Source organism: Metopolophium dirhodum, chromosome 9 (genome assembly GCF_019925205.1).
Source record: "Metopolophium dirhodum isolate CAU chromosome 9, ASM1992520v1, whole genome shotgun sequence".
Classification (NCBI taxonomy): domain Eukaryota; kingdom Metazoa; phylum Arthropoda; class Insecta; order Hemiptera; family Aphididae; genus Metopolophium; species Metopolophium dirhodum.
This window is the reverse complement of record NC_083568.1, coordinates 12,723,078-12,748,624: the sequence shown is the minus strand read 5'-3', so window position 1 is coordinate 12,748,624 and position 25,547 is coordinate 12,723,078. Positions and strand designations below refer to the sequence as shown.

The following is a 25,547-nucleotide window of genomic DNA, read 5'->3' as shown; positions in this document are numbered from 1 at the left end:
TGTACTTAATTAATTATAACAACTCTTTTAAGGATCAATAATAGGTATAGTACTATAGTGAATAAAATAATTTAATTTAGTTACATTTTAGTTTTAATGATGGAGTAAGTAATGAAGTACTTGAGTATACGAAAAGGCTATAGACAAAATACCACATTTTGATTCCATATTTTATTTTATGCGATGCTAAATTTTTTATTTATAAAGAAATTAATCGGACGAACTATTTTGGGTGGGTATAGATATAAATACCTTGTAACTTAAAATTAGTAGATTTTCAAATAGTTTCCTAATCGAATTTAACCTATTGATATAAATTAATCAAATGAGGATCGACGATAGTAATTATTTACAATAAGAATTAACCTTTTTCACGGCGTGCCAAACGGGCTATTTGACCGACAGCGTATATGTGTACAGTGTACGCCAATTCATTTACACTCATCTATTGACCTGATTAAAGTGTGTTCGATTCGGTAACGGATGATCATCGTTATTTTCGAACAAGCGCTGCTTCGAATTAAATGAATATTATAAATATATAGGAAGAAAATTCGTTAGACATGTGAAAACTACGGCGTGGGGATCGGATTCGACGAGGTTTTGACGAACGGCGACTATACAATATTTGCACAAAATAAAAATACATACATACATACTATAGTAATATCACGGCATGTATAATATATTATACAAAAACGACAGACGTTTTCGCGTTGAGTGATTTTGATTCTATGCGATTTTGAAAAATCGAAATTTGAAATTTTTTTTTTGAAATAACTGGTAAATACTTGTGTAGAGTACCGGTGTGCGTCGGTGACAGATGGATAGATGGACTGATAGAGAGAGAAAAACGGAAACGTACAGAGACGGATATCGTGATGAGAGGACGTGTGTCACCGGAGTCCAAATTACGGCTGCGGCGCGACGACGACGACTACGACTACGACACGACGGCGGCGACCGCGGCGATAACACGACGGCACACGACGAGTGGTGTTGTACGACAACGGACGTTTCGGGCGGCGCGGCGGCGACGGGCGAGTTACCTGTTGTTACGCGGCGCGGCCGACTGTGCAGCGGCGGTAGCGGCGACGCACACGGCAGACGTGGCCTCCGAGCGCGCCTCAACAACAACAAAACAAAAAAAAAAATAAAAGAAAGAGAGAGAGAGAGAGAGATAGAGAAAATAATATAATTATAATATAAAGAATATTATTTACCGTATACAGACCATAAAATATAATATATACTTGTACATAAATACATGATATACAATACATAACACTATTTTTTTTTAAATATTTCTTTTACATAATTTTAAATCGCTACCGCAATCACGGCTGTATTACTATTGAAGAAAAAAATATTTTTACTCTTTTGAATGACCACTTGTTACATAATATGTCATTAAATATATTATTTAATTTCATATTCCTTAGCAAAATATTATTTGTATAGTATTTCGATCTATAAAAATTAAATTTTGGATGTTGTATGTATTGTCGTTAAAAATATTAAAAATTATAACGATAAAATTATATATGTAATGGTGAAATATATATTTTCAAAAACGTTAACAGTTTTTGAAAAATGAGTATGTTACGTTAAACGGATCACCCGGTCAAATATTATATGTGTAAGCATATGTTTAAAATAAATATAAAATATATAATGTGTTACCTATACATCTATAATAATAATAATATATCACCGTGGAAATCTGCGCGTCCATCGACTCCTGCGGCGCATGCGCACCGATCGTATTTCGGCCAACTGTTGCGGCCTATACACTTTTCCTCACCGCCACTGCTAATATCCAAACCCCTACAACCCTCCTCCACCCAACCACGACTTGCACTTGGCACCCGGCCGTGTAGTGGTACGCCAGTCAAGCGCCGTACGTTTGTTCGCGGCCGACAAAATATATAAATAAAAAAAACCCGAATAAATATAGGTAAGTCACCTCTTCTATAATGATATGCGGGGGTAAACGAAAAACCGAAAAAGTATATTCTTCACTGTATGATAATAATAATACGAATACAGTTGTAGGTTTCAATAGTATACTTCATCATTGAGAACGGCCATTGTAATGTTATATTATGTAATAATAATATTGTATATAGTATTAAATTTGAATTCAACGATAGATCTTTTCATGTGAAAAAAGATTTCCAGCGGAGACGGTATCTCTTTCCAAGGAAATAGTAATACAGCGGTATGTTGAATTAATCTTTGACAAGTGAACATCGCGTATAATATAATATTATATTATAATGTATTATTGATCAATAATGATGAACGTCATAATATAATTATTCAATATTATGAATTTTGATTAACGGTGTTTACCGGGTTCGGTATATAAATTAAATTGAGCACAGAAAATAATAATATACGTACGTATTGGAAATAACTTGCAATACTCAGCTACGATAAATATTTTTAATTATAACATAATAATATCTTAAATCGTAATAAAAAAAATCATAATTTTTTCCTTTTAATTCAATTTGGTTAAAATCAGTACTCAACTAGTCTATGAAAACTCGAACTATTGTATTTGTTTTTTTTTTTTTAATTTCTATACAAGTACGACTTGTGAGGTACCTCGTAAAATGTTTAAGGGTTTTTATCGTATATTCGAATCGTTTGAGTTTTGACGTTTTGGTAATATCCAATTTCAGTGATATTTTTTCCACGATTTTTGATAATGACTGTAAAGAAACTTAATTTTAATGTTTTTTATTGTATTATCTTTCTTTTTGTTTTAGATAAATAATTTAAAATAATAAAATAATCAGTTGTATTTAAAGAACTTTATTGATATAATAAATATATTCAACCAAAGCTGTCATGTATAAATCCTTTGTCTAAGTCATCTTTAGTAATTTAAAAAATTAAATACAAACTCTAATTAAAAAAAAATCAATAATTCATAAAAATGTTTATGGGACATACAATTTATCATTGTTTATATTTTTAAAATTCATCGTAAAGTACAATATTAATTCAAATAACAGTATATTATGAAAATATAAGTACATTTTTTCAACATAATTAATGTGATATAGTACTTTAAATATTATAACATAAATATGTTATTGATGTATAAAATAGTATCATGATAACTAATAATAATTGAATTGTACAAAAATTATATATATTATACACAATAAAATTATACTAAATAACCATTTTTTCTAATTTCTTAACATCATACATTTAATAAATACACTAGGTAAATACATTAATATCGGTATTATATTGTCAAAATGATAATAGATCATTTTTTGACGTGAATTCAAATAATTTACCTTCGGGCAGGATGGCTAATAATACAAGGTGGATTTATAACATTATTTGATATTTGAAAAACTGGCTATTAATATGTGATAAAGGGGATAATCATATGATTATTATATGGAAAATAATACAATACGTATGTATCATTATCGTATGTATTAAGATTCTACAGCAATCCATTGTATAGGTTTTCTTATAAATTTCGGTACTAGATAATATTAACTATTAAATCAATAAGCTGTTATGGTGTTGATAATATTACGTTGTAAGAATTTTAAAATATATAAGTTTCTTTAAATTATTATATGGTAGTGAGTTTGATTAGTATTATTGTATCCTTACGTAAATACGTTGAAGGAAATTCAGTCTATACATAAATTATTATTTTGTAAAACAAAACCGTCCATGGCAACAACTTAATATACTCAAGACATTTCTATAACATCGTTCCGGTAACACGGCGTCCTGGATAGGCAATTTAGCTACTTAATTATACAAATAATTATAATATTAAGAAATTAGAAATCTTCGATTATATTTTTACAAAAAGATGCAAATAAAACATTCATATGAGGTGTATTTTATTTTGTATATATATTTTATGCGTATTATGAACATCAATATGTATTTTTAACATTTTAAGGGTGTTGTTAATTTATTAAATTATTATAATTTGACATCGTTAAAATATGTAGTAATATAATATTATGATAATATTTTAAACTAATTTAAAACAATAACTATAAAATAATATATTGACGAGTAAATTGCAATCAGATTGAGTATGTAAATCAAAATAATATTAGATCTCAAATTGATTTCAATTGCAAATCAAATACATGTTCATCGTTATTATAATATGCTTTTGCGTCTAACAACTAAGTCAAAAACTAAACCCAGACAATTATTTTTGATGAAGGTTTATGGTATGATTTCAAATATTATTATTTCGAATAACTGCAGAAACATGATGGAAATAAAAATTAAACGTTTAAACGAGTGCCTTACGGTCAAGAAAACGGACAGGACTTGATCGATGTACCCGCAAAGGTTATTGATCGTTCTTTTTTTGACAGTTTGACAAGTTCCGTGTTAAGGTAGTTTTACGTATGTCCAAAATCCGGTAAATATATGTATATAATATATTATGTTATATTATGTACCTCAAATAATCTTAAATATTTATTAAATTAAAATAAATGTTGAAAACTTGTGTTTATTCCATTGTATTAGTTATCAGTTCATAAAAAAGGTATTTTAATACTTAATACGATACTTTAGCACATAAATGCAGTATTGTTCGTGACACTAATAAAATATAATCACTAGAAATTCGAGTCATGCCAAATCTTACATTTTTTAAAATACAAAATATACAGTGACTACATATTATTTAAATAAACAATGCACATATTACATATTTATAAATATTTCGGAATATTATTATTGTTGTTATATAAACATAAAGGTATTATTTTATGATAAAAAAAATAAAAAAATAATAAATTGAGTTTTTTTTCAAGAGTTCTTTGAATGGATTCAAAAAAACCAGATGGAAATGCTACAATTATTCAACAACCTATATAAATCTTTAACTTTTTTTTTAACTTAACTCGAAATTAAAATAAATAGAAAAGATAATATTGTCATAGTAGAAGTATAATATTATTTTTATCTTATATCAAATAAAATTAAACATAAATTAATACAAGTTATAATATTTTAGAACATTTATTTTTCAGAAAAATATTAATGTGGCATTTTTTTAGGATATATTACATGTTGTATCGGCTATAAATTATTCACTGTAATTATTATTTTCTGTAAACTTATTATTATCATAATAAATAGTTTACATAATTTAATTTTAGAATTTAATACCTAGTCAAAATTAAATAAATATATCGTAAATATTAAGTACAAAAGCAAACGAAATTAAAATTATAAATCAATACGTTATAAGTTCTGATACTACAAAACTATTTTAACCAATATAACTTTAATACTATGATTATAAAATTGAATAATTATATAGCTAATAATATGGCTTAATTATTCATGTTTCTATACAACACAACTGAATTATTAAATTGTATACATGCATTTATAGAAATATTGATCGCAAAAAAAGTACGCGAGGAAACTGATTGCATATACAACAGTAAGTTCACTATGTGAAAGTCCGAAATTGAGTTAATTAATAAACCTATTGCTTTTGTGCCAACTACTGTAATTTACCTAATTTTAAACATAAAATCACAAATGAACTTCAAAGCATCAGAAGTGGGATTCCTATTCAGATTATTTCAACAAGCTGGGAAACTGTTCAAATTAATTAATACTTGTATTTGTCACTGTCTTTTGGAAATTGGTCTTAACGACCGCCTGATCTTTTGTATGTTACTCATATACTATGTAACTTTTAGACTGGTCATTGGTATCAAAATAACTAATAATCTCTATTTGGCACTCGAATAATGCATTAAGAATAAATTTATAAAGAGTATAATAATTATTTGCTATTTAAATTTTGGCAACAAAACTGATTTCATAAATTACGTCTATAATATTAGCATAATTACAATCTAATATTAATTGTACAGTGTAAATAGAACTAAACAAAATCCTCCCTAATCAATAAATTGGTATATTATTAATTGGAAAGTAGATTAGATGTATAAAATGTGAGGTTCTAAAATTTAACATGTATGTAAAATTAAATTAATTACAATAATTACAAAAAGGTAGATAAAAAAAAATAAAGTTACGACTATTATTATTATTTCAACGGTTCAATAACCAAGCAGTGGCTTGTATATGATGATAAAACCAAAAATTATCGTAAATTAACTCTTATCATATTTTTTTTAATAGTTTCTTTATATAATACTTGTAATTTATCTGGTGTTATTCAAATTCTTATAAAGTAAATGAAAATAAAAATAAATACAAATTAAAGCCTTTAAGGGTACAAATGATCAATAAATTACCCATTTATTTATAAATAATATGTAAAGACAAACTCAATTTTTTTTTAAATTGTATATATGAATAAAGACGGACGACATAATAATATTAAGTCATTTAAGATAAATTAATAAATTCTTAATGCAAAGCAATATTATTTATATTCTGTACAATAAATAACCCATACAATATATTAATAGTAGTGTGAAAATTATGTATCTATACGATTCAATAGCAATATAATATATACTCTTGACATAAAACACATTATTATTAGGTATTGGTCAAATATGAGCCAACTGAACAGAGGTCAGACTATATTCAAGTATTGAATATAGTTACAAATACATACTGAATGAATATAATTATAATAGTCAGGTGTATATTATATTTATTACAATGTCAAATGTTGGTAATTCAACTTTAGGGTATTCCCTAAGTACCTTATTAATTATTATACTTTTTTACCCATATTTTTCAACAAAACAATAGCTAGTCTAAATAACGGATAATTTGTATAAGTGAGTTTTATTAAGTTATTAACTATGATTGTTCAAAAGCTAGATTAATAATGACTATTCGAAAAATCAACGGCAATATGAATAGGCAAAACTAGTTCGTCCGTGTGTTGTTGAAAATTAATATTGATCAAATAATATTAAAATGTTATAGTTTATGTCATGTATTATTATACATTTAGGTACGAAATTACATATTAAATTAAATTATATTATTATATTTTATAGTATGGAATAACATACGTCAGAGTATATACTTTTTTTTATAAATAATATTATGTGTGTATGTTTTATTTTAACAATTTGCATTACATGATAATACATACATTACTCTATACCACAAATACGTACATGAATGTACATATTTATTTAATATATGACATCTGCAATGTAATAAAATATATGTCATGTTATGTTTTAATATAGTACAAATTATAAGCTATAAATGCTAATAAAATAACAAATAGAAGGTAAAGATACGTTTCAAAAAAAAAAAATTACATTTTCATGGTAGCGACGTCAATGTACAAATTGCCTTTAAATTGCGTGTATGGTGTACCACCCACAATAATGATTTCAAAGCGTATAATATATATAATATGAAGTTTGCGTTTTATGAATTTTAATCTCGGTAAAAACTCTCTTAAAATGTATTATTATTTGTATAGACTTGTTTGAATACTAATTATGTATTAATTAAATAAATTGAATACAAAGAATGAAGCATGTACGTCAAAAGGTTTAATACCTATCTAAAAGATGACCAAGTATGCATATGTTCATTGTTAATATGTAAAGTGGTGCTGGTTACTTATAATTGAGTTAAAGAGAGAAACAGAAAGGTAAAGCGATTAAGAAGTGGTAAATTAATGTATTTAATTAATCCTCGTGGTATTTGCACAAACGGTGTAGAGAATTAAACATAAATGTTCTGTGTTTGAAGTGGAGACCACATATGGCCTTTGGACGTAGATCTCACCAGGGGTCTTTTTCAGTGACAAGGTACCGGGTAACCTAACCGGGAAGTATATTTTTATGTATCTGTCTGTACGCCAAATAATATGTCTCTCTATTTCATATAGAGGAAGTTTAATAATAACGATAATAATAATAATATCTGAAACGTTAGATATATTATACACGTCAAATATATATGTTGAACGGTTAAGTTCATATTTCAATATGCGCTCGCTCTAGGAGGGACTTTAAGCTCGACGTATAATAATATATATTATACTATAAAGGACAAAAAGTCTTTAAAAAGATAAAACGCGTATCAAGACTGCGTTTTATAATATTTTATAGGAATCCAAAGTAGTTCAAAATTTGTTTTACAATTGATGGTTGTTTACTGGATAAAATATGTTTGAGTATAATTTTTTTAAACTGATACTATGCCAACTAATTGAATATTTTAAATTAATTTTACATTACCTATATAATAAATGTTCGTTATATTCTCACTGAAGGGAACATACTTGTAAAATTACTTAATAGGACATACCTACATCATATTATACATATAACAATACCTCAGTCTTGCAACATCTACTTCAAAGAGGCTCACTCGAAAATACACATAATATATACAGGATGATTCACGAAGCACAATCATAACAATTTTTCATTTAAAAAATGTATTTATTCAAATTCTGAAATGTGGAATTTCCAAGTATTTTCAAATTATTAGATTTTTATACAATTTAATGAGTGTTCTGTGGTCAGAAGTGCCAAGTTATTATTTTCAAATGAAAACTGTTAAGCACAGGGCTTTCAATGTATCTAAATCAAAATTTGAACAGTAGTCTTTCATATATTTTACTCAGTGTACTAAGGATGATAAATAATTTTAATAATTATAAAATAGATTTGGAAGATATTATGGCGGTTAGGTTACTAACATTTTTCTACAAACACGAATTTTGATTTAGACACATTTAATATTTTCCAAGAACTTGCTTAAGAATTTTCAGAAAAAAAAGTTGAATTCGCCAAATGGCGTTCCTTAAATGGGATAAAAAATCTAAGTATTTGAAAACATTGTGTTTTATTAATATGGTTAAAAAATATCAGAATTTGAACAAATACATTATCAAATGAAAAAATTGGGTGAATTGAAAACCAAGCCATGGTTGAATCGCTCTGTTTTTTTTTATATTATACTCTATACATATTATATACAAACATCAAAGTATATGCGATTCAATTTACGTTCCCAATATATTTGTTCGTGTTTAGCTAGCAATGCATTCGTATCCGAGCAACGCCCATACAAGTGTTCAATTACGAGATTAACATTTTGGATAGTAATATTTAACGTTACAAAGAAATAGGTATACAAGAAGCAAGCAATAACTATTATGACAAATCATAAAGCACGCATACGGAATATTAAAAAAATGTAAATCGGATTACATTTTATTTCCCTATTAATTTTACAAAGTCTAGGCCTTATTGGTTTTCAAATTGTACTTGTTTGTTTAAAAGAATAATATCTATTTTAATAATGATCATAATATGTGTGCACAAGTATATTATTATTTTAACTACTTAATACAATGAATCCGGCGGAATATGAGCTAGATATTATTTTCAATGATATATTTCAATATGAAAAATGTTTTATATTTTTCTGTTCGAACTAAAGAAGATTTAATATTAAAATACCTTATGAATTAGGAACATAATAAATGTATTCAAAATTGACTTTTTCTAGACAGATTGATTAATTATTGATATATCTTACCATACGTTATCTTAATTGATTCTTTAGCTATTATAATATTATGACTGCATAACCATAGTGAACTCACCTACAAAAATAAAACACAATTTTATCAAAACAATGAATTTTTAATGCATTTATTATTTTATCAACAATAATATGTGTTATTTTTATTGTATAATAAATATCAATATAATATTCTGCAGAACTAATAGCCTTGAGTTTTTGTTGGTTAATTTAAATTATTAAAGACACTTTTATATCAACTTGAAAACACTTCGTCGACTTTATATCCCAATTCGACACATAGTGATATAAAATATTTTGATGTCAAGTAGTATTTACAATTATATAAATAATCTATAATATGTATTTAAATATTTATTTTCGTCCATTAAACCTTACACTATTTTACGTCAACATTTCAAATTGTTTCAATGCATGAAATATATCAACAATTCGATATGCATTTCGGCTATCTCTATAGATAATATTTATTAAGATTTCAGGGCCAACAGTGGATCCAGCGAAAAATTATTTACAAACCAAAACTGTATTATTAAAACAGTTTTTTTACACGTTTCTCATAAAGTCCGTCCTTTTTTAGATCAACTTAAAACGAAAATTGCCATATTATCTATCACTTTTATGTTTATATTATAGTAGCCAAAACCAAGTGTGAATTTCCAACAGCAAATACATTACGAATAAACTCAAACTTTCAAATTCTTTTTTCAGAATTTATTATAAATTATAAATTATAAATTATCTATTATTTTATTCTGTTTTATTTTTTATTTGTTTGTATTACCTATGTGTATTTTAATTTTATTAATCAAATTATAATTGTATAACTTATTATATTGGCCCGATGAATCAAAGTATTAAGTATTTAGAAATTTATGTATATTAAATACCGTATTTGGTGTATTAAAATGTATATGTTTGATGAGTCAGTTTGCTTTTGTGAATAAATAGTGTAAATAATAAATTACTTGATGTAGTCACTACTGAATTTTATCAAGTTAAAAATTTAATATTGACAATAAATAAAATATAGTATTATACTAGCGACATCTAGTGATACAAAATATATTATTTTGACAATATTATTCTACATCGAGTAGAAAGGATAAATTGAGTAAAATGATTTATTGTTGAGTATTCATTTTTTAAATTATTTTATCATAATAAAAAAATGTTTTCTATAATATTATTATCACACAAACACCTGCAATAATACATTTCAAGTACAGAAAAACAAAACTGCATATTATGGAGGTTTGGACACCACTCGTCTTGATACAAAAATGTCAGCACTGACTACATGGAGCTGCAGTGATTAAAATATAATGCATTAGTTTAAAATTTGAAAGTTAGAGACGATTTATTATGAAAAAAACCGATTTCATATATAGATAAAATGTCAAATATTATTATTAAACTTGTCTTAGTGTTGAAAAAGTGTTTTTGGAATATGAAAAAAAAAATTATGTATAACAAAAACATCTTAGTATAATTCAATATAATATTATATTCAAAATTCAATATTTAATCCAAAAAAATGGATGAATTTTTAGTTATTTTTTTCACGTCTATTATTTTAATTATCCGATTAGGTACATGATGATTAAATTATTATAATACCCTTAAAACTAGAACAATTAATTCTATTAGTGCTCTTGGATTGTTAGTTGTGGACTAGGCACAATAATGTATATTATAGGTTATCATTATAATTTAGCTTTAAGTTTATCTACTTTTTAGCAGTTTTTCGATAGTTTTACACAACATATAAACAAACTAAATTAAATGTAACGCGATTTAAAACAAAGTTCTTCAAGTAACCGACCTACCATCTAGGTAAAATACAATATGTAAAAAGTTGTGACATTACATTTTAGGAGCACTATTTCTATCCAGAAGTTTTGCTAACGCCTTATATCCAGAAGTTGTACTAGAAGTTTGCGTATACAACATGACTAATATAACAAAAGTTAAGAAACACACATTATTTGAGCATGTTAGATTTCTTGATTACCTAATATCGCGTTATCAAAGATAATATAATAACATTGTAATACAATCGTTGTAATTAAGAAATATTACAGCTACTTATATGTCCGTCAAGTTGGCACCGGCACTTTCTCCAAACAACTCAAAATTGGTATCAACATTTTGCTACGAATTTGCTACATTTTGCTACACTATTTTTAGAATTTGCTAGAAAATTGTAATATGTTGTTTACGCCGACTGACGAGTTTTGAAGGGCTATAAAAAACTAACAGTAAAACTTAGAGAAAAAATTTTTTTATTAAAATAAGTGTTTAATCCCATTTTTAAAAATTATTGTTTGAAAATTATATCTCCAAGATGGCGGCTGTTAGCATCAATACATTGTTGTAGACGATCTCTGAAGCGATCACAGAATGATTATTTTCGTAATACGCACGCACGACGAAACCACGATGTACACCTGTCCAGACCATGAATACGACTAAAAATGGCATTACCGTACAGTTCAAAATATACCACTAATTAAGGCCTGCTCTTATCTTATCTCGGGCTAATGAGCTTATTAAACTCGTCAGTCGGCTCTGCCACACCCAGTAACAGTTTAAAATATTTAATAATATATTATAATATTCCTGAGCTCCCAGATGAATTACAAATTAGGGATTGGATTACAAATTATCTACAATTAATTTACAATTGTTTACAATTTGTCCGAAAAAATTTGCACAAAGTGGGAAAGTGGGGAGCCCACGTGAATATGGCCCTGGAAAAACCAGGGAGTAGCAAATACCAAGAACAACGTAGCAAAATGTAGCAAATTCGTAGCAACATTTTGATACCAATTTTGAGTTGTTTGGAGAAAGTGCCGGTGCCAACTTGACGGACATGCTACTTATAATTTAATACAGCAATAGTAAGTTACAATAATAATTTATGCAAATTAATATTAGGTTATATTATTATAGATAGGATTTTTAACCCTTATATTGATAACCACTAAACACCACAACGAATTATAAAGACAGAGTTACTGGTAAGTATTTTATACTTAGTATACAGTAGGTACCTACTTATAAAATATAATATTGAAAAACAAAATAAATTATTTGTTTTGTTTGATCTAAAATTTATAATTTTAATTATATTTTTTGAACACATTGCAAGTTTGAATTATATATATTATACATATAGCCATATAGGTACTGAAAAGATATTCATATTATAATAATATAATATTGTATTCAACGTATAATTATGTTTAGGATTATGAAATATATTATTATTTAAATTATTTATTCATTTAATATTAGTGTTGAATATTTTGTAACAGATTGTGAAGTATTATAATATTGAAATGATATGAAATATTTCAAAAAACTATCGTTCTCCAAAGTTGCCTACACCATCTACCGTTTATAAGTAACACGCCATCTACCGAATGTTTCATCATTATATTTTGTACACGGTTTGACCACTAGGTGGAAGGCACAGTATGTATATTTCGAGTGAACTTTACTTCCCACCAAAAAGCACTCACCCACATTATACGTATTTTGAACATTTAATCGAATATATAATATTATATTATTGTTACGTTTAATAACTACGTCTGCTCGACAGGATTGTCATCGACCATTCCCATCCACATACGTACTCCTAAGTCATAAACCCTTTTGCAGTACTCTGCAGAAAACTTGCATAACTGAATATTCCCAATGGAAATTAATGCTTCGTTTTTTTCCCATTCATATTTACAAACACAATCATTATCAGCTAAATACATTGTGCTACTTACAACATAATATATCAGAATCGAATTTGTGTATATTTTTAATTCAATTTCAAAGCTTTTATATAATATTTTGTCTGAGTGCGTTTAATACAATAAAAAATTATTATTAATATTATCTATTGCGTACTTATTTAATTAATTAAATAACATCAAACGCTGCTACTTAAAAATATCATCGTGGTATCGTTCTGAAACAAATAGCGATATTATATAATTTTATATCAGTGCATACATCTGCACATCAGTGAAATACGCTGTAAATAAACAATATTGCATTACGTAAAACCAGTGTAGTGTTTAAACCATATAGGTAGCCAAACAATTAGACACACAATAATAACATTCCTGCTGAAATCCGATTATACCAACAAAGTTATAAAATTAAATACTTATTTAACATCAGCATTAATAACAAGTGTTTTCTGTGGAATCAGTATAATTTATTTATTACACTATAATATGTATTTTAATTTTTAAGTAATATACATATATGTATATGGTAGGTATACTCTGCGCAATTAATATTTTATTGTATTGAATAAAATAAAATACCACAAGACTTATGCCGCTAACATAATGCAATAAAATAATCTTCATTGAGTAGGTAGGTAATTTTTTTATAATCCAAGATTCGACCGTAAATCTACCTTTTGTGCAAGTATAAAAAAATACTCCATGTAATATTCTCAATGTACGCATATTAATGCAGCGATCTACCTTACTTATAATATATTATACTATTTAACATAAAAGTATAAACGTATTTAAGTCTGCAACGAATTTAAGATATTTTCACAAACATAATATCAAGGCGACGTTAAGTTAAGCGGACCGTTTATTTTCTGTCTCTGACCCATGCAAACATAGACAAGACCCATTCACAAATCTTTTTTTTTCAAGTCATTTTAGAGTAAATTCAGTCATTACAAAAATTATTATAATAATATTTTTGAGAGTTCCTTTGACGTATTGATTTGTCTAAATATTATCTTAAAACAATTTAATATCCATATAAATGTAACAAACTTGTTTTTATTTTTAAAGTAAAATAATAGGTACCTAATACAATATACCATATAATGAACCAATATTTTGTCGAATCCTCAAAAATATCATAACTATAATTTTTGTCATATGTTATTTTACTCTAAGACTACTCCATAATATTAAAAAAAAGATTTTATACCGTCTGAGAAGAAACAAAAAAAATGTAATATTGTGCTGACATCTCCTTAGGTCTGATCATAAAACTCACACTTTTTTTATGCATAGGTCAACTGTTTTACAACAATATAAACATATAATTATTCTTTAAGTGCATAAATATAACAAACGTAATATTATAATTAAACCTAAGTTATAAATAGCATTAAAATCAAAAAAATATATTGAAACATTTATGCTTAAAATTATATTACCATAATTAATAATATTAATATTAGCATTAGCATATTTTGTATATTAGCATTAGGTATTTAGTACGTTAGTATCTTAGTTTAAATCTGCAGATAAAGAAACGAATTATGTATTTTCTGAAGAATAAATATTAAATTTTATTTTCAACGTATCGACAGACATTTCAAATCTGAAATACGGTTTGTCACCGATGTGATATAAAATAATATTAAAGAAACAAAATATATGTATTATTTCAAGTGTGCGCACACGAATATTGGAATACAATACTGAATACATATTAAAGATTTCGAAATTCCAAGAAAAGAAAAAATAATAAGTGGAACAAAACAAAATATGTGTCATATTAATATAAGATATTGATATCGTGCGAGAAATGGTTCATGTTCAAGTATGTGTGTCTACGATTATTTACAATACTGGTGGATTGAACGAACTGAACGAATGTATTATTAATAACATTCACTAAACCTAATAATATAAGAGCTTTCCGTTGTGGTTACGAAGATAATTTTAGTGATTTTAAATTTAAAATAATATTAAAAAATATGTAAAGATATTATGTTTTACACAACGTTACTTTTCAAACTACCAAATAACGAGATTGGCGACTCGTTTTTACTAAGTAGGATAACTATAATATTTTTAGTAATTTATTTTATGTTCGTCATTTTACACAAAAATACATGTTATTATATTATAATACACGTTAATACAAAACCCTGTTCATATTTTAATGACTTCTTGAAATAATCAACCTTTTAATAACAAACTATTCAAATAAATTATTATATAAATCAATAGGGTACTTTAGTTTTCTAATAAAAATTGTTTATAATGTTTATATTATAATAAATAATAATATAGTATCTGCTCTCGCTAACCACATTTGGTAATTTAAATAAATTGTATCTTTTCTATTTCTATTTCTTTTTTAGTTTCAATTAATTATAATTAATATAATTAAATTTCTTTTTATGTAACATTTTATTTTATACATATACTTGCACTCTACATTTAATTATATTATATAACTGTTATTAATATAACCTATCCAATATCTCACATATTTTGGACATGCATCGGTGTGAATTTAAAAATAAATATGAAAATATTATTACCCGAATATGGGATTAATCATCGGTGTACTTTTATATAACGCTACCCGTCGGGACAGTCGTTCACAAGAACAATCATAATAATATGTCACCGCAAAAATTATTAATAGTATATTATTCAAATCAGGTACCTACACGTACGCAGGTAATCGGTGGGTGACAAATTTATTTTAGACTCAACAGTTGTAATGATTTCGATCACAATAGTAAACACGTACGGTAGGTACTGTATCAATAAATCTGCAGTTATTGTTGTGAATATGTACAGTACACGCGAATACGATTAAAAACTATTATTTATTTTACCCTACATTTGTGTCGAATCGTAATAATTGTCATGCGCAGAACGCACTATTCTTTATGCGTACAAAATGTGCCCGACTGACATTAGGTATATTATTATAATACACACATTCAATAGGGAAATGAGATTGATTATTCATAAGTGCATCAATAAAATAGTACAGTATAATATTATTATTCAAATCTACAACTAATATAATACCGAGGCGGGTGGGAAGGTAATAACGTGTTATTTTAAATTATTTCGGTAAAAACATTTTTTGATTTCCTACACGTTGCAGTGTTGCCGTGTTGGTGAAATGGTGCAAATGTTACTCGTTGTGTATCTCTGGGTACTTTTACCAACCAAGCAGCTTGGTCCAAGCTGTGCTACGCTTTAGTGAATTAGATGTTACACAATATAATATAGTGTACAAATACAATTGAAATTCGATTAGTTTATATATTTTCCTTTTTCCACATTATATTAGAAAGAAAATGAAAAGCTCGTTTAAAATGTTCGTCCCTAAAAATAACTTTGGCTAATTTATTTAATTTTTAAGGTTATATTAGAAAAATGTTTTTCTGTTTATCAGATACAAACAAAAATATCAATTTTTTCACTACGTTTTGCTTTGTCGTATACTCATATCTAACAAACATTTAATCAGATTTGATTAATATAATATAATATTTAGTATACAATTTAATTGTTAAATTCTAGATCGGACCTGTTTATAGTTCTTAATATCAAGTTTGAAAATAAATACCTACCTAATTATTATTACAGTGCAAAGTAGTCCAATATGATATTCGGATCAATACAATAATACAATTTTCAAAGAGTACATAATATGAGACAGTATAGGTTAATATATTTTTGCATACCATGTATAATGGCTGAATGCTTAGTTTTATGTTTATATTTTATATAAACAAAGCTTTATTTATATTTCCATACAAGTTTGATCTAATGCTTACTTTAGGATACGTAGGAATTTAAATTAGATTTACGGTAACTAAATATCTGCATAAATTATAATAATACTCTATTTTTGTTCAATTATATCTTGGTTGAGAACTACATTTAGGTAACATCTGGAATCGCTTCTCTGTGAATTTTAAATAATCAAACAGCAAGGCACAATTCTCAAATGTTTTAACCATTTTTGTACATCTATATATTTTTGAAAGTTTTGAACACGAACTATCATGTAAAAATACAAAACAATAACTTTTGGGCATTTGACAACCGTAATAATTCATTTCTGAGATAAAACATAAATAATAATATTTTATTTCAAATGTTGGACTTCATTTATTACCAATTACAATACTTTTCTGTAAAAATAAATTTGATAATACCAACAATTATCGAACGCACATTATAATAATATGATATGAAATTTTAGCAACATGTAATAATTAAAATACCTACTCGTCGACCTATAGTATGGACGATTCGTACTAAAATATCCACGGGATAAACATATACACTATATTATTGTTATTATTATTATTATTGTAATGATTTTCAAATGAGCACAACACGTCGCCATACATACCTAACGGCGTTGAAAAGTTGGACACAATGAAAAGGAGAACACAACAATGACGTAAATTTATATCACGAACAAAGGACTAAAATGCGATCCATTCGGAGTGACCGTCCACACGCGCTAATCTGAATCGCACGCTCGCGAACAGATGATTAGTTCCTTTGTCCCGAATAATCGGTCACTGTGTAGTAAGTGAGCACCTGAGACTCGTAAACGTTCACACGATATGGGTGCAGCAGGTATACAACAGGTATTAATTACAGTAACTACCGATTGTAAATTGCGACACATTAATATTGCGGCGACAGTTGATTAAACTGTGCATTTTTTTTATTTGCCCCTAGACGCAGAGGTACCCCGAGCGAATTACCCCGCAGGATTTATACCCCCCCCCCCCCCACAACACGAAAGAGTCGGTGCTTAGATCTTTACACTGGCAGCCACTCTGTACGTCCTGTGGACTCAAAAAAAAATGTAGACGTTCCGTACGATGACCAAGATTAATATTATTATATTATAATATTATATGGAATACGACTTTTATTAATTTCAATATAATATATTATCGTATATAATACATCCCTACCTCTGTGCTAACATATTCCGTTGATCAACAACGCTGTGTAGCCTATAAATATGGTGGTTGAACATCGCTTTAATACGAATTAATCAGTTTTGAATTATTAACGCATCGGCTATGAAATCATCGCGAATATTGGACGTCATCCAAACTGTCATCCGATCATCCGAACTCGTTCTGATTTCGAAATCCAATAAAAGTGTTAATACAAATATTAGTTCAGTCAATATAATCATATATTTTATCGAATATTCTTTCCGAACTTATATTGGCATTCTATACATATTATTTGCCTCTATAGCCGCAATTCCGATTAACTTTCTTATACCCTTAAAAGTTATTATTATAGAAGGTAGTTTGTGGTTTTTAATTATTTTGATCTCATTCATTAAAATATTATGTCCATTGTCGAAGGATTTGAATTTATAAAATAGATACTGTTATTTCGCTTTCTCCGATTTTATTGGAAAAAGAAAACATTTGCAATCTGTATTTTATATAGGTATAAATGTGTCAAAAAAATAAAAAAGGGACATTATAAGACATGATATGTATCAACAGATGATGAAGGCTTGACAGCACTTGGACGGTAAGAACTTTAAAACCGGAGTTCAATTCCGTAACCAAGTATCTTAAAACTTGTATACGTTACTTTCTAAAGGTCACGTTATTTATACTATTGTGTCCAATTCGATCAAAACTGTATTGTATTTATTTTTTCTAAATATTTTAAAATCAATAGTGCTTTTTGATCTATTTTTCGTAAACTGAAAAGTGGTGCGATAAGCATTGTTTCACCATTTTAAATAATCAGAGTTAAATGTATTACATTTATTATTGGTTTAGTGTTGTTTTTAAGACATTTTCATCACTACGATTAACCAGTTCGGGTATGATAATTAGAATTTCTCTTTTAAATTAGGCATTTACAATTCTTAAAATTAACATAAATTATTAAAATAAACAATTTCAAAAAAAAATAGTAATAATAACGGGCATGCAACAAAAGTTCAAAATTTAAATACTAAACATGCTGAACGAAGGAAAAAACCATTAGTATATTAAATATTTTACAAAAAATCAAAGTACTAATAACTTTTTCAATTTAATTATCCTACTTCCATCGCATTACTTATATTTAAAGAAATCGTAATTATGGTACTTTATTCGCACTACATATCTAATTGTTTGTTATCATTTTTGTCATCCTATTATTTTGTTTCACATATATATTTATGGGTAGCATTTGTAATTCCAATTTAATATATTGCAATTTAAATTATTATAAGCCTTTAATCGAATATATTGAGGATTATATTTTACAACTTATAAGTTCATAATATTGAAAATCCTTTACAGTCTACATCGTAAACATTTAGTATTATAATTAAATTATTTTTGTCCGATTAGCAAGTACTTGAAAATTAAACATAGACAAAAGTTAGCATATCTTAAATAGATCTTACTCATAATATTTTTATTCTATAAAATTTTAAATTAACGCATATTATATAGTTAATATATGTACGCGTCATTGTAAAAAAAAAATATTTAATAAAAACGATTGAGAAGTATTCATATTGAATACAAATTGCTATACTCTGTAAAATGAAAACTAATCACCCGTTTATAAGTAATTTCCTCGTTTTATTTTAGTCTTGTTTTTTTTATACAATTTATTTAAACACAGTTTTAAATTATAAAAATAATCATATTGAAAAAATTGACAGTTATAGTTTTCTATTGGGCTCATAAACCTTAAAAAAAACTAACCCTTAACACTTTTTTTTAGTGAATGTGTAGAAGTAATAAAATTATAATTTTGTGGTGTGTTCCATCATTTCAAAGTTAACCTTTGGAGTGACAGATATACAGAGAAAGAGATTTTACATATAAAAAAAAGAGCCATATACAAGCACATAATTTCATTTTATAAACTTTTTTATTTTTGTTAAATTATTTACATAACTATTAATCAGAAATGTATTATATGTGAAATTAAATGTATTATTATTATTAACACACATTAATCAACATTTATAGTATTATTACTTATTATATATGAACTTTGTGATTAACAAGACGATAAGATATTACTTTTTAGCCATTTATTTCTAATTATAAAATTTAAACTGTTGTAGTTAAATATAGTCAATTAATGTTTGTACAATGTATTATGCGATGTCAAAGAAAGACTAAAATAATAGTTTTTCTTCCAATATGCATCCTTAAGGGCGTCGGAGCCGGTGCAGTTTTAGTACAAAAACATGTCCTACATAAACAAATCTCATGCCCTGTAAAATAGTTGGATTACGTCAATTTTTATTTTTATTGAAGAGAAGTGAAAATTTTCTGTTCAAATCATGGCCTGTTTTTAAAAATTATAACTATAGAAGCTATAATATACGCATTCAAATAATGCACTGCAATATCTGTTATTTTTAAAACGTATTTGTCTAGCACTATTTAAAGTAAAATAAAAATTTGATCCGATCTGAAAAAAATATCTTGTCTTTCAAAAAAAAAAAATTAATTATAAGAATTTGACATATTAATGAGGTGTAAGAGTTTTTCCTGTGAAGCCATTTCTGTTGATATAATACACCGTATTCAACCGTCCTCCCCTAAATATGTATCAGGCACTAGATTAGTGGGAAAGTATTTTAATTGTAGCAACTAAAATATGAAATATAATTTTCAAGTTTTATAGAATTGCGGAATATTAGGAAAAACCGGCACCGACACGTTTAAGAAAATTAATATTGTCAAAATTAATACTACTTGCATCAAGCGTTATACATACCTACATCATATATTACACTGAAAAAAGTTAGACCGTACTCAAACATTCGGTTTCGGTTCGATGCGTATTCCACCTACAACAGCTAATAGGTAGGTAATATAGTCGTATAAATGGCCATAGTAGCATAGTGGTACCTACGGTGGATCATATTATATACAGGATTCGCCATGCGTGCTCACCTCCCATTTTTGCTTAAATAATACATTTATTAAAATTATTGTTTTTAGAACTGTTAAGTTGGCTTATAAAAACTAATTAAGTTCTTCGCCATACTTTTGAAATGAAAGAGTGTCATGTGGGGATGCAAACTTATTTTGTATTTTGGCAACCACCTTTTTTTATTGTAAATTGTAAATTTTTGAGGAGGTGATTTTTTTAAATATTTTTATCCATGGTTTCTGAGTTAGTTACAAGTATTAAAGTTTATTGATGGACTAAATATTACATATTATATTAAATATTTAATTTAAAACCATTATAAAGCAGTAAAAGGATATTATACTTACTAGGTACTTAGTACCTACATACAGTTTAATAATTTAGAGACTAATCGTTTAATTATTTATTTAAATGTGCAACATTTACAAAAAAAAAAAATTATCAGATTAAGTATTTATAGTAAAAAAGGTTAATTCTAATTTGAAAAATAAATTTGCTTCTCCACACATCTTATAAAATGGTAACAAAAACTATATTGATCTGAAAGTATGGTCTTAAATAGTGAACATAAATATTCCGAAAATCCGATTTTTGACTGAGCCTGTAATAATATGATGTACTTAGGTTTTGATTATTTGGGTTATGACGACGTATTCGTGTTGTTGTATACTATTGAAGACTATCCAAGATACCTTTATCATAATATGTTGTAATTTTAATTAAATCAAATTGAACGTTGGACTAAATAAATGTCTTCATAGCTGTACTATTAATGATATACAAAATATGTCAATCTCAAACACAGGTATAATGTTATTATTACCTATTCAATTATTAATTTATAATACAAGCGATACATAATATCAGCTGCAGCACAAACGGGTACGAAAAATTATCATTTTAAACGCTGTAATCCAAAAATGTGCGACCGCCACATATTAAACATATTATAGTTGACAGACTTTGTATGCACCACGGGTAATTTGACATGCGTAGTAAGCAAGGAACGTGCTGATAGAGGGTCAAAATGTGGAAAACGTGACGCTTTTATAGGAGCGATTTTAGAATTACGGCCACATAACTTGTTAGTTTAATCCTATTAATAAGTCCCTGCGTTCTATCCTGACCGTATTTCTTACACTGTCTGGATAAACGTCCGTCACTCTATCCATAAAGCTACATTCTAGCGATCCATATACAGTGATCTTATGGATTTTAAAGTTTCTTTGAAAAATGAAGGCTTATGACTTTTGATTTGCAATAATAACGTTACTATTCGCTCGAATAAATTTATTAAAATGGCCGAAATGTAACAAAATTATTCAAAAATACAATATTATATTTGAATATCGGAAAAACTGAAAAAATTGAATTTACTAATTATATATAATATTATATTGTGAATTAGTTTAAATTCGTTGGTTAAATTTTTAGTTAAAAAAAAAGTAGACACCTTTCAAGGTTTGACATAACAAAAATGTCATTTATTTGTCACTAGTTTGTCAGCGAATGTATTGAACAAAATTAATGGATGTAAGAATTAAATTAATGCTTTTAAATACCAAACTTGTCTATTTTTTTTTTTAATGAAAAACGTTATTACCAATCAAGGTTTTTAAATAGCAAATTTATTTGAATGAATTTAAAATGCTTCAACTGCTAAGTGTAATTTGTAAAAAAAAAACGGCAACTAACTCCATTTAACCATTAAAATAATATTGATATATATTATTATATTATAGATAACAATATTTTAGAATATTACCTGTTCAACTTTACTGTTACGTTTGATTATTAATTGAGTAGGTACTCACCTAAAACAAACAAAAATATAAATTATAAAGTTGAATTATATTGTAGCTCATAAGTGTTAAGCATAATGGTCATGATTGGATGGATATCATAATGTTATCTGAATATTATATTCATATAAAAACTCAACAGATTTAACAATACAATCGTAATTTATAAATGTATAATATTAATTAATGTAAGATTTGAAATTATTAAATTTTTTATAACTTATACTATATATTCCTTTATTATGACCATGGCCTACGCGTAGTCTAAAATTATTCATACACTTTTTATAATATTACGTACGTACTCAGAATAAAATAAAATTATCCAAATTATAATTTTTTTATTTCAAAAACAGTAAGTAAAATTTAATGTTTATTTAATGTAAAACATGTCTTATGGAATACTATTATATTTTTTTTTAGTACCATAGTATTATTAAATTATAATGTAGTGTAGAGGAACGTTTTCAGTCGTTGCCTCGTGAAAAAATCAAATCCTAAGTATCGGTTGTATAATTTGTTTGTTTCCTTTATCATAAATCCTTAATGCAAACGAGTATAGACATATAAAAATATAATATTATGTTTTATAAGTTATAACAGTTTATTGTTTTTTTTTTAAATGTTATGTGATGATGAAACTGATGGAGTTGAAACATGTCTACAAGTTTTCTCTCAAGATTCCCCGTGTTCCTTTGTGAACCATCACACAACTATGCGGATTGTAGGTACAAGGCTATATCCACGGAATGCGCTTACAAATATGCCACAGACTCAATATCTTAGAATAGAAAATCACACAATTTTGCGGTGAACAAATATATAGAAAGTGCACAGAGAGGTGTGGGGAAACTTCGTGTTTCTCCAAACTAGGGGCTTGAATAGCGATGGTTGTGACTTCACGTGGGTTTTGGCTAGTATTGGCCACAATGCAGGATATAAGTTTAAGCCCTCAGTAGATAAATTGTTTTAGGAAATATGGTGAGACGTCGATAGCTGGATCAAATAATTGTTAACGCATGTCAGAGATAATATTAGTTAGTTTTTTTAAACGAGCTTGATATCTTAAAAACTATAATCAGTGGTCTTGAAAATTCGAGTATTCATCATGAAGTGTGTAGATCCTGAGTCCCGTCTTCAAAAAAAAAAAAATTCATCCAACAAGTAGCTTCTGATTGTGCATTGACTGCTATTATTATTATAAATGATTTTTTTTGAAAATTAAGAATCACATCTATTCTTTATATTATAGTTGTCTAGACAGTAAACATCCACTTTCGTCTATAATATAATATTTTCCCAGTCAAACTATATATTATTTGATTTTATCGCGAAGTAGCTGGTACAAACTTACTACTTTTTTTTTTTGAAACTCATATTATACATGCAAAGCATAAAACTGTTTAGTGTTCCAATATTTTAAATAATTAAAGAGAGGCTAAAATGTAACTTGTGAAATGTAAAGTAATGAAAGTCATATTATCTGGTAGTCATACTTCTTTCCACTTTTTATTATATTTCATTTTATTTTATAAAATTTTACTTTAATAGCCAGGTGCTTAAAAAAATTATAACAATAATAATATAAGCTAAAATAACATAGTCCTCTAAAATTGATATTATTTTTATACTCAATGACTAATGAGTACTAAATCTAAACTATTTACAACTAAAAGTATTTAATTATCAAAATAAGTTGTTTCTCTCTCTTAAAAAAGTAAGTTAGTATAATTTTTAGGAAACTGCAAAACTAGTTTAAGAACTAAAAATAAATAATTAAGTTGGATGAAAACTTTTTTGATTGCATTTACTCATTTGCTGTTTTCAATTTAATTCTTATACCTAAACTAGTTAAAATAAATCAATATGAAAATAACATAATTTTACGCGTGTTTTAGACCATTTTAATTATTTATATTTAAAAATGTATTTATTTATTCATACCTAAGTAAAGCCGTAAAGGAGCATTATGAATCTGTTTACATGTCAAAATATTGTAACAATAGCATATAATCTGTTAAAATGTAATTTATTGAAAGACATTTGAATTACCTAGGGTATCCACTTCAACGATTTACTCGTTTAACTATAATAACGCATTTAAATGACATAGTACTAAAGAACACACCCTTAGTCTATATTGTTTACTTAAAATAATTTTAACCGTAATATAACAATGTATTATAAATATCAGTTGGTATAATAATAGCTGATATATTGAATGAACACGGGAAAACTTAATTTAAGAACATAAAAATATTTTATATCATAACAATAATAATTAACATTATAATTTTATGATCGAAAATCGATGTTAGTATATCATAATATATTATAATGTCGTGATAATAATTGTATAATAATATACAAAATCGTTATAAATCCATCATTCATTCATGAAATAATTTTTTTAACTGAATGTTATGACAATGCATGCCATTCAAAACTAGAAAAAAATCTCACTATTCAATTTATTGAATTAATAAAAATTATAAATTGT

General features: G+C 26.5%; 1 protein-coding gene across 7 annotated transcripts in view; it reads right to left on the bottom strand.

Moving 5' to 3' along the window:
- Nucleotides 1–25,547, bottom strand: part of LOC132952816 (cAMP-specific 3',5'-cyclic phosphodiesterase) — a 680,524-nt gene that overhangs the window by 165,142 nt on the left and 489,835 nt on the right. Inside the window, exon 1 of one of the 7 annotated variants that reach the window (XM_061025260.1) lies at nucleotides 652–1,024. The exons of the other annotated variants lie outside the window; for them this stretch is intronic. The gene's annotated coding sequence lies outside the window, so the exon portion shown is untranslated. Of the gene's footprint in view, nucleotides 1–651; nucleotides 1,025–25,547 lie in introns of those variants that run through there. 7 annotated transcript variants of the gene reach the window in all.